The sequence below is a fragment of the Lactuca serriola genome, chromosome 2 (assembly GCF_051521515.1).
Source record: "Lactuca serriola cultivar US96UC23 chromosome 2, Lser_US96UC23_V15, whole genome shotgun sequence".
In the NCBI taxonomy this organism is placed as follows: domain Eukaryota; kingdom Viridiplantae; phylum Streptophyta; class Magnoliopsida; order Asterales; family Asteraceae; genus Lactuca; species Lactuca serriola.
Window position 1 is genome coordinate 91,286,484 of NC_136409.1, and position 11,025 is coordinate 91,297,508.

Sequence of the window (11,025 nt, forward strand, 5' to 3'; positions counted from 1 at the left end):
ATCTATGAAATTTACCAAAGCTTTGACGACCATTCTTTAATTCTTCATATCCACATTTGAAGTGTATCCAATTTAGCAAAGCTTTGATGAGTATTGTTTAATTCTTGAGTTCCACAATAGAAGTCTATACAATTTAGCAAAGCTTTGATAAGAATTGTTTAATTTTTGAGTTCCACAATAGAAGTATTCTATGCAGTTAAGCAAAGCTTTGATGAGCACTGTTTAATTCTTGAGTTCCACAATATAAGTCTATGCAGTTTAAGCAAAGGTTTGAGGAGCAATGTTTAATTCGTGAGTTCCAAAATAGAAGTCTACGCAATTTAGCAAACTTTGATGAACATTGGTTAATTTTTGAGTTCCACAATAGAAGTCTATGTAATATAAGCAAAGGTTGGATGAGGATTGTTTAATTCTTGAGTTCCACAATAGAAGTATATGCAATTTAGAAAAGCTTTGATGAACATTGCTTTGTTCTCAAGTTTCACAATAGAAGTCTATGCAATTTAAGCAACGGGTTGATGAACATTGTTTAATTCACGAGATCCACAATAGAAGTCTATGCTATTGAAGCAGAGGTTTGATGAGCAATGTTTAATTCGTCAGTTCCACAATAGAAGTCTATGGAATTTAGAAAAGCTTTGATGAGCGTTGTTTAATTCTTGAGTTCCACAATAGAAGTCGATCAAATTTAACAATGCTTTTATGAACGCTGTTTAATAATTGATTTCCACAATAGAAGTCTATGCTATTTAGCAAATCTTTCATGAGTATTGTTTAATTCATGAGTTCCATAATAGAAGTAGTCTATGCAATTTAGCAATGCTTTGATGAAAATTGTTTAATTCTTGACTTCTAGAATAGAAGTCTGTGCTATTTAGCAAAGCTTTGATGAATATTGTTTAATTCCTAAGTTCCAGAATAGAAGTCGATGCCATTTAGCAAAACTTGGATAAGCATTGCTTAATTCTGTAGATCCACAATAGAAGTAATCTATGAAATTTACCAATGCTTTAATGAGCATTGTTTTATTCTTGATTTCTAAAATTGAAGTCTATGCAATTTAGCAAAACTTTGATGTGCATTGTTAAATTCTTGAGTTCCATTATAGAAGTCTATGCAATTTAGCAAAGCTCTGATAAGAATTGTTTAGTTCTTGAGTTCCACAATAGAAGTATTCTATGCAATTTAACAAAGCTTTTATGAGCACTGTTTAATTCTTGAGTTCCACAATAGAAGTCTATGTAATTTAGCAAAACTTTGATAAGCGTTGTTTAATTCGTGAGTTTAACAATAGAAGTCTATGCAATTTTGCAAAGCATTGATGAGAATTTTTTTTAATTTTAAAGTTCCATAATAGAAGTAGTCTTTGCAATTTAGCAAAGATTTGATGAGCATTTTTTGATTCTTGAATACTACAATAGATATCTAAGCAATTTAGCAAAGCGTTGATGAGTATTGTTTAATTCTTGTGTTTCGCAATAGAAGTCGACGCAATTTAGCAAAGCTTTGATGAGCGTTGCTTAGTTCTTGAATTCCACAGTAGATATAATCTATGAAATTTACAAAAGCTTTGACGACCATTGTTTAATTCTTCATATCCACATTTGAAGTGTATCCAATTTAGCAAAGCTTTGATGGTTATTGTTTAATTCTTGAGTTCCACAATAGAAGTCTATACAATTTAGCAAAGCTTTGATAAGAATTGTTTAATTTTTGAGTTCCACAATAGAAGTATTTTATGCAGTTAAGCAAAGCTTTGAATAGCACTGTTTAATTCTTGAGTTCCACAATATAAGTCTATGCAGTTTAAGCAAAGGTTTGATGAGCAATGTTTAATTCGTGAGTTCCAAAATAGAAGTCTACGCAATTTAGCAAACTTTGATGAACATTGGTTAATTTTTGAGTTCCACAATAGAAGTCTATGTAATTTAAGCAAAGTTTGGATGAGGATTGTTTAATTCTTTTTTTTTTTTTGAAAAGAGCCAAAGCTCAGCAAACTTTATTAAAAAGAATAAAAGAATACAAGGAACAAATCAACCAAAATACAAATATAACCATCCTATCCATAACCAACTACCAAACCATTTCCTAATAAGAAGAAAAAACCACTCACAACCCCAAAACACCCTAAATTCCTTAAAGGTAGCCCAAAAACTTATTGAAAGAGGGAAAAAAGGTAACTTCACCCCCTTGCTCCAACCAAACCTCCAAAATATAAAGAAACCAAAGCAAGGGGTAAGGCCCTTAAAAAAACCCTCAATCCATAAGCTAACCTTTAAGAAAAAAACCCTCAAGTTCAAAACCCACAAACTACAAAAAACAAGGAAATCCCAATAAACTAAACCACAAATAAACATAACATCAAAGAGAAAACAGGAAAGCCCCTCACGACAATTAGTCCCAAATCTCCTGTCGCAATCCTTGTCCTTTACATTAACCAAATTCCACTGCAACACCTTCACGATATTAGTCCAGCAATTTCTCCTACCAATCAGCTCTTGTATCCACTCTCTGTTACTCCATCTAATATCCTTTATCCTCACAATATAACTCCTCAAATTGAACCTCCTGCTATGAGTAAACCCAACTTCAGCAATATTGACAATCAACAGCAGATAGAACATCCTGCAATCACAAAACAAGAAATAAAAGGAGCACCAAATCCACCAAAGAATTAGAACCAGTTGCAGACTCGACATGGCATCAATCACATGTCTAGGATTTTCCATTTGAATAATCTCAAAAAAGATCATATCCAAATACAAAATCCCAAAGGTACAAATCACATAAATCAAGAGCAAGCTCTTAATCCAGTGAAATAATCCGTCAATTCCTTGAATATCATCAATTCCTTTAATTCTGCCTTTCCGAAAATACCCCCAATACAAATCTCTCATAAAGGCAGCCAAACTAACCCTCAATCCCATATTAACCCAAATGTCTAACCTGAAAGAATCATCACCGAAAGCCCAGAAATAGTCCTTCATTTTTTACAAAAATTACTTCCAAATATACCCCAGGTCTGTAACACTTTCTCACTGACCATGATATTCATTTTCCTCAACCCTATCAACTTCAATTTAATTTCATTCTCAATACAAAAAATCACTCCTTTATCCGAATTTCTCAGCTTACAAAAAATTCTTAAATTTCTTTCTTTCCAAATATGATAAACACAACTAGCCAACACCCATTTTTTGATCAAATTCTCAACAGTTCTAGACTTTAATCCAGAACTAATTTTAAGAACTAAATCATTCCAATTGGAATAATAAACATCAATCCCAGACTTGGAACAACAATGATTCCAAATAGCATTTGAGAACTCACATTGAAAGAAAAGATGGTCATGCGAATCAGAAATGGTAAAACAGAAAGGACATAGCAAAGAACCTGACTTCTCCCAAATTTTAACTCGATCTTGAGTCTTTAATCTATTCAGCACAGCAAGCCACAAGATAAAGGCATTCCTGGGAATACAATTCCTATACCAAACACAGTTCGCCCAGCTAACATTGTCTCCAAAATTATTAATATCTCTCCAAACTTGCTTACAAGAAAATTTTTTACTCATGCCTTTCATATCCCTCCAAACAATCATATCCCTATTATTTCCAATATTGCAAAACATGGGCCCATCAATCAATCCAGGAAACTTATTTACCCAATCAGCAGGCCAGGTGTAAGAATCATTTGTCATAACATCACTGACTAAAGATTCATCATTAAAGCCATTTCTAATCCAATCCCTCCTAGCAATAATTGTACTTAAAATACCAATTGGGTGCCACCAATCATGCCACAATGAAGTATTCCTACCATCTCCAATACATGAAGCAACATGAGGTCTCATAATTTTCCTCAATTCCAAAAATCTCTTCCAAGTCCAATTCATACTTTTCTTTTGCCATATATCCCAAAAATTCCTTTTACCAATATAATTTTCTCTCATCCATTGAACCCACAGAGAATTTTTGTTATTGATCAAATTCCAAACATGCTTGGATAACAAAGCATCATTCCAGAATCTCAAGTTCTTAATTCCAAGACCTCCATTTATCTTTGGTTTACAAACATCACTCCATTTGATCTTGGCTTTCCCTTTGACCGGTTCTCCTTTAGCCCACAGAAAACTTTTACAAATCGATTCAATCTCCTTAATAGAAGCAATAGGAATTTTAAAAATAGAAGCCCAATAAATATGAGTTGAAGCCAAAACAGAATTTATGAGCTGTAATCTTCCAGCAAAGGAAAGGATCTTATTTTTCCAATTATAAACTTTCAATTTGATCTTATCGACAAGAGCTTGACAGTCTTTTTTGAATAGAGTATTCACACACATTGGTATTCCCAGATATTTAAAAGGTATTTTACCAATATCAAAAGGTAAAATACCCAAAATAATCCTTCTCATGTTTGGCTTCACACAACTAAAAAAAATCTGACTCTTCTCCATACTAGCTTTCAGCCCCGAAATAGTTTTAAAGTCATCAAGAGCAGACTTTAACACTCTCGCAGAATTCCCATTACCATAAGCAAACACAAGTAAATCATCTGCAAAACATAAATGAGTAATTTTCTGATTTTCACATTTGCAATGATATTTAAAACTGTTGCTACCATCTATTTTCTTCAGCAATAATAAATTGAAAACCTCCATAACCAATGTGAACAGGTAAGGAGACAAAGGATCTCCTTGTCTCAGCCCCCTTTTTCCTTCAAAATATCCATGATCTTCTCCATTAAAATTCAGCATGAACCAAGGAGAAGAAGTACATGCCATGATCCAATTAACCATGATCGGATGAAATCCAAATTCCAACAGAATCCTCTTAAGAAATTTCCAATCCACAGTGTCATACGCCTTTTGTATATCAATCTTTAAAGTGCATTTTGGCTTTCCTTTCTTATTTTTATACCCCACCATCAATTCTTGAGCAAGCAGAATATTATCAAGAATTGATCTCCCTTGAATAAAGGCAGATTGATTCTTGCTAACAATATCACCTAAATTGCTCCTTATTCTGTTAACAATTATCTTACTGATACACTTATAAAAAGTGTTGCAACAAGCAATAGGCCTAAAATCAGTCACTTTTCTAGGACAATCCACTTTAGGGACCAGCACAATCCTAGTGGCATTAATACCCTTCAATAATTTCCCTGTCCAGAAGAATTCCCTCACTGCTTTGCATATATCAGTTCCAACAATATTCCAAGCACTCTTAAAAAATTTAGAAGAAAACCCATCAGGTCCAGGGGCATGGTTATCAGCAATATCAAACATAGCCACTTTAACTTCTTCATCAGTAACTACCCTTATCATATTCATAGCCACATTTCTATCCAACTTGTTATGAAAAGAAACTTCATCAAGAATAGCTAAATCTGTGTCCTCTTCACATCCCAAGAAGTTCTTAAAATGATTAACAAATTTTTCCTTCATCATATTCCCCCTAACCCATCTTCCATCCTCATCAAGCACCATCAAAATACGATTCCTGTTGTTCCTGCTTTTCAAACAATTGTGAAAATACTTCGTATTATTATCCCCCTCAACTAACCATTTGATCTTAGCTCTTTGGGACAGCAACTTTTCTTCATCATTACAAGCAACATTATATTCAAAAAGAATATTAGCATGCTCCTCCCTATATTTAGCAATATAAGGCTCTTGATCAATTTTCATTTGAATATTCCCCAACTCCTTCCTCAATTCTTTAATTTTCAATCCCGAACCTCTGAATTTGTTACACATCTGTCTACAACTTTTTTTCAACAATTTCAACTTTTGAGTGATTTTGAACATAAAGAAACCTTCAATATTTGTAGACCAAATATCCTTAACCATAGGCAAAAATTCATCTTTATCCGAAATAAAATTGGCAAATCTGAATGAAGATTTCCATCTCAATTTACAGTTCGGCATTATTAAAACAGCTGGACAATGATCAGAAATTCTGTATGGTTTGAAAACAGCATGCGCAAGAGGCTGATCAGATATGAATTTCAAATTAGCCATGACCCTATCCAATTTCTTCAAAATACCTTTATTACCAGCAGGGGATTTATTCCAAGTGAATTGAAACCCTGAACTATTCAAGTCTTCGACTTCAATGAAATTAATACATTCAGAAAATTCATCGACACCCTTCAGCATTTTAGAACACCCTTCTGAATAATCAGACTCTTTTAAAGCAACATTAAAATCACCTAATAAACACCAAGCTTCATCTTTCACAGTTATGCTAAATTTTTTCAAATCTTCCCATAATACCCTTCTTTCAATATAATTAGAAGCAGCATAGATGAATGAAAGAAACATACTATAACCAGAATCAATGAATTTAACACAGCAATGGATCACTTGTTTTGATTGAGAAATGATCATAATTTCAAATAATTTTGGATCCCATCCAACAATTATTCTCGTACCAACTTCACAGGAACTGCTATTAGAAATCCAATCCCAGATCCCAAAGGTTCTGCAACACACATTCTTTAAATTTAAACAATTAACATGGGTTTCAATCACAGCACATATCCCCAGATTATTATCCTTAATAACATCAATAACCTCTTTTTGCTTAACAGCTTTATTCAGCCCTCTGATATTCCAAACACCAATCGACATCATTGTGAAATAATAGAATTTTTGGCATTTACCTCCTCAAATGCCTGAGAACTCCCCATCTTACTGCTATTATTATCCGACTCCAACTTATCTTTATTCACTTTATTACTTTCATTTCCTTTCTTCTTCCCCTCTCCCTTGATTGAAGAAATCAATTTGTTATTCTTGCTTTCATTAGAATCCATTCCATCATCACCACTATCAACATTTTTATTAGCAGTTGTCTTCACAATCTTATCATCCTCTTCCATTTTATCCAAAACTTCCTCTTCAATCTCTCCCAAGATTTCAAAACTGTTTTTATTACTTAATCCCTCCCCTGTTATATTCTCACTACCAATACTAAAATTGCCCATCTCTACCTTATTATCCTTTTTAACTACAACCTCCTGTTTATTATTCTCCTTCAACCCCGGACTACCTATAACATCCTGCCCATTAACAAACTTCTCGTAATTTCTGTTCTTTTCTAAATTCCAGTGACTTACTCCTTTATTACTCCAATTCCAATTTTGCCCTTTACCATTTCCACCTCTGTTCCCATTATTGCCTTTAGAGAAAAAACCCCTTCTCCAATTCCCATTCTTCCCATTATTCTTCATATTATGCAATTGATTATAACCCTCTTGTGACTTGCTAGTGCCTTCACCATCATTGTTTCCCATACCCTTTTTATATTTAACTTCTGTGAAACCATCCCCATTAACAACTTCCTTCCCTTTATTGTTCCTTAAATTTCTCACTTCTCCATTATTATCCTCCTTCACAACATTCATAGCAGCAGCACAAACTTTATCCACATGCCCATAGACTTTACAATGATTACATCTAGAAGGGATCCAAGCATATTCAACATCAAAACTTTGAATCACAGCAGAATTAGAGACAAAATCCCAAGTAGCTATATCAATCTTTTTTTTCCATTCCTTCCCAGCTGCCATTTCAACAAGAATTCTAGCATAAGCATTCCTTCCTTTATGTTCCAAACACATATCCTCAGTAAAGGAATCAAAAGCCAAAGGAATACCTATCTTACTAGCAATTCTACATAAGTTTTCACCACTCCAAACTTCCAAGGGCAAATCAAATATTTTAATCCAAACAGGAATTTTATCATGCTTGTTCTTTGTTAATGTCAAACCAGGCCTCCATCGTTGAAGAAATAAAGGCATATTATTAAACATTAACCAAGGACTACCCTCCAAAACAGATAACATCCCCTTTTCATCACTGAATTTAAAGAAGAAAAATCCTTTGCTGTTCATGAATACCTCTTCCAAACCCACATTCTTCCACAATCTTCTAACTTCTTTCTGAATTACAGGAAACGCCAATTTCTTGTCAATCATATACCCATAAAGAGTATTAGTAAAAGGAATACTAGCAATCTTTAGATTCTCTATTGGAATTATAACAGGACCATCCTCTTCCCCTTTCTCCCCTGGAATGAATCTAACATCAATCTTACCCTTATGTCTATTACCCTTTAACACACCAGCATAAGAGTTCATCACATTCCCCTGCATTCCTCCTTCCTCCTTATTGCTAATCTTAGCATTTCCCAAAATAGAAGGAAGTAAATTAATGCTATTAATAACAGTACCTGATTTCTCATTACAGCTAGAATCCATATTACTCTTAGCATTAACCTCTTCTTCTGTTTCAATTTCCTCATCCCCACTAGTATCATCCTCACTTGAATCATTATCCCCTTCCTCATCAGTATTCTCATCATCATCAGTATTACTTTCTATCTCCTTATCTTTCTTTTCCAAATATGACATATCAACATCCATTTTCTGTTTCTTCTCACTATCTAAATCTTTCCCCATAGTCTTCTCAATTCTCTTTCCCACCTGTCCTTCTTCCTTCAACTCATTCAGAAACTGAAATCCAACTCCTGGAATGAATTCTTCATTATTATTAGCCCATTTCTCCCCATCAGTTATAATCTTCACAACTTCACTATCTTCCCTATTAGAATTATTCTGAATATTATCATCCATCACCGATATGGTAGGGTTCACATTAACCATTTCATTAATAACATTCTTCAATTCAGAGATTGGACTTAAAACTTCATTACTCATCATCAACTCATCCCAATTTCTCATCAAATTAGCAGTATTACCAGTTGGGATAGACACAACATGAGAACTTACCTTTTTAGAATCACCAGACAACCCTTTCTTCAATTCCTTCTCCTTCCCATCAGATCCCGGTATAGAAATATTAGAATCCGACTCAAAAACTGATACAGATTCCGATTCTTCTCCCGTTTCCTCTTCTGAACCATGTTCATTGAAGAACTCTTCAGTATCCATCGGAGCTAATTTATCCACCTTCTTCCTAGCTCTGTTCTTAATCCTGAAAGATTTCCCCTCCATTTTCCATCCCGCTTTGCTAATCCCAGATGCAACAGCTCCAGTCACACTTGGTTTACGACGAGCTTTGTAGATTGTGGCAGATGATTGTTCAATTACCCCAGGAGGAACAAGATCATTCACCTCCATTTCAGTTTTTGAATAACGAACTGCAGCACTTTTATCCGGAGGTTTAACTTTCACGTCCTTCAATCTATCCGATTTGGAAGATGCTCCCATTAAATCAACGGAATTAAGAAAGAAATTGCTTCACCGACTAAGAGAAATTCGTCGGAAGAGCAACGCCGATGAATCTAAGCTAGATCGCACCACCGTCAAAAAGAATCAGGATAATAGAGAGAAAGTAGAGAGAGAAAGCGAAAAAGCTCATTAACATTGTTTAATTCTTGGATTGTTTTGCATTGGATTGTTTAATTCTTGAGTTCCACAATAGAAGTATATGCAATTTAGAAAAGCTTTGATGAACATTGCATTGTTCTCAAGTTTCACAATAGAAGTCTATGCAATTTAAGCAACGGGTTGATGAACATTGTTTAATTCATGAGATCCACAATAGAAGTCTATGCTATTGAAGCAGAGGTTTGATGAGCAATGTTTAATTCGTCAGTTCCACAATAGAAGTCTATGGAATTTAGAAAAGCTTTGATGAGCATTGTTTAATTCTTGAGTTCCACAATAGAAGTCGATCAAATTTAATAAAGCTTTTATGAACGCTGTTTAATAATTGATTTCCACAATAGAAGTCTATGCTATTTAGCAAATCTTTCATGAGTATTGTTTAATTCATGAGTTCCATAATAGAAGTAGTCTTTGCAATTTAGCAATGCTTTGATGAAAATTGTTTAATTCTTGACTTCTAGAATAGAAGTCTGTGCTATTGTTTAATTCCTAAGTTCCAGAATAGAAGTCGATGCGATTTAGCAAAACTTGGATAAGCATTGCTTAATTCTGTAGATCCACAATAGAAGTAATCTATGAAATTTACCAATGCTTTAATGAGCAATGTTTTATTCTTGATTTCTAAAATTGAAGTCTATGCAATTTAGCAAAACTTTGATGAGCATTGTTAAATTCTTGAGTTCCATTATAGAAGTCTATGCAATTTAGCAAAGCTATGATAAGAATTGTTTAGTTCTTGAGTTCCACAATAGAAGTATTCTATGCAATTTAACAAAGCTTTTATGAGCACTGTTTGATTCTTGAGTTCCACAATAGAAGTCTATGTAATTTAGCAAAACTTTGATAAGCGTTGTTTAATTCGTGAGTTTAACAATAGAAGTCTATGCAATTTAGCAAAGCATTGATGAGAATTTTTTTTAATTTTAAAGTTCCATAATAGAAGTAGTCTTTGCAATTTAGCAAAGATTTGATGAGCATTTTTTGATTCTTGAATACTACAATAGATATCTAAGCAATTTAGCAAAGCGTTGATGAGTATTGTTTAATTCTTGTGTTTCGCAATAGAAGTCGACGCAATTTAGCAAAGCTTTGATGAGCGTTGCTTAGTTCTTGAATTCCACAGTAGATATAATCTATGAAATTTACCAAAGCTTTGACGACCATTGTTTAATTCTTCATATCCACATTTGAAGTGTCTCCAATTTAGCAAAGCTTTGATGGTTATTGTTTAATTCTTGAGTTCCACAATAGAAGTCTATACAATTTAGCCAAGTTTGTATAAGAATTGTTTAATTTTTGAGTTCCACAATAGAAGTATTCTATGCAGTTAAGCAAAGCTTTGATGAGCACTGTTTAATTCTTGAGTTCCACAATATAAGTCTATGCAGTTTAAGCAAAGGTTTGATGAGCAATGTTTAATTCGTGAGTTCCAAAATAGAAGTCTACGCAATTTAGCAAACTTTGATGAACATTGGTTAATTTTTGAGTTCCACAATAGAAGTCTATGTAATTTAAGCAAAGGTTGGATGAGGATTGTTTAATTCTTGAGTTCCACAATAGAAGTATATGCAATTTAGAAAAGCTTTGATGAACATAGCTTTGTTCTCA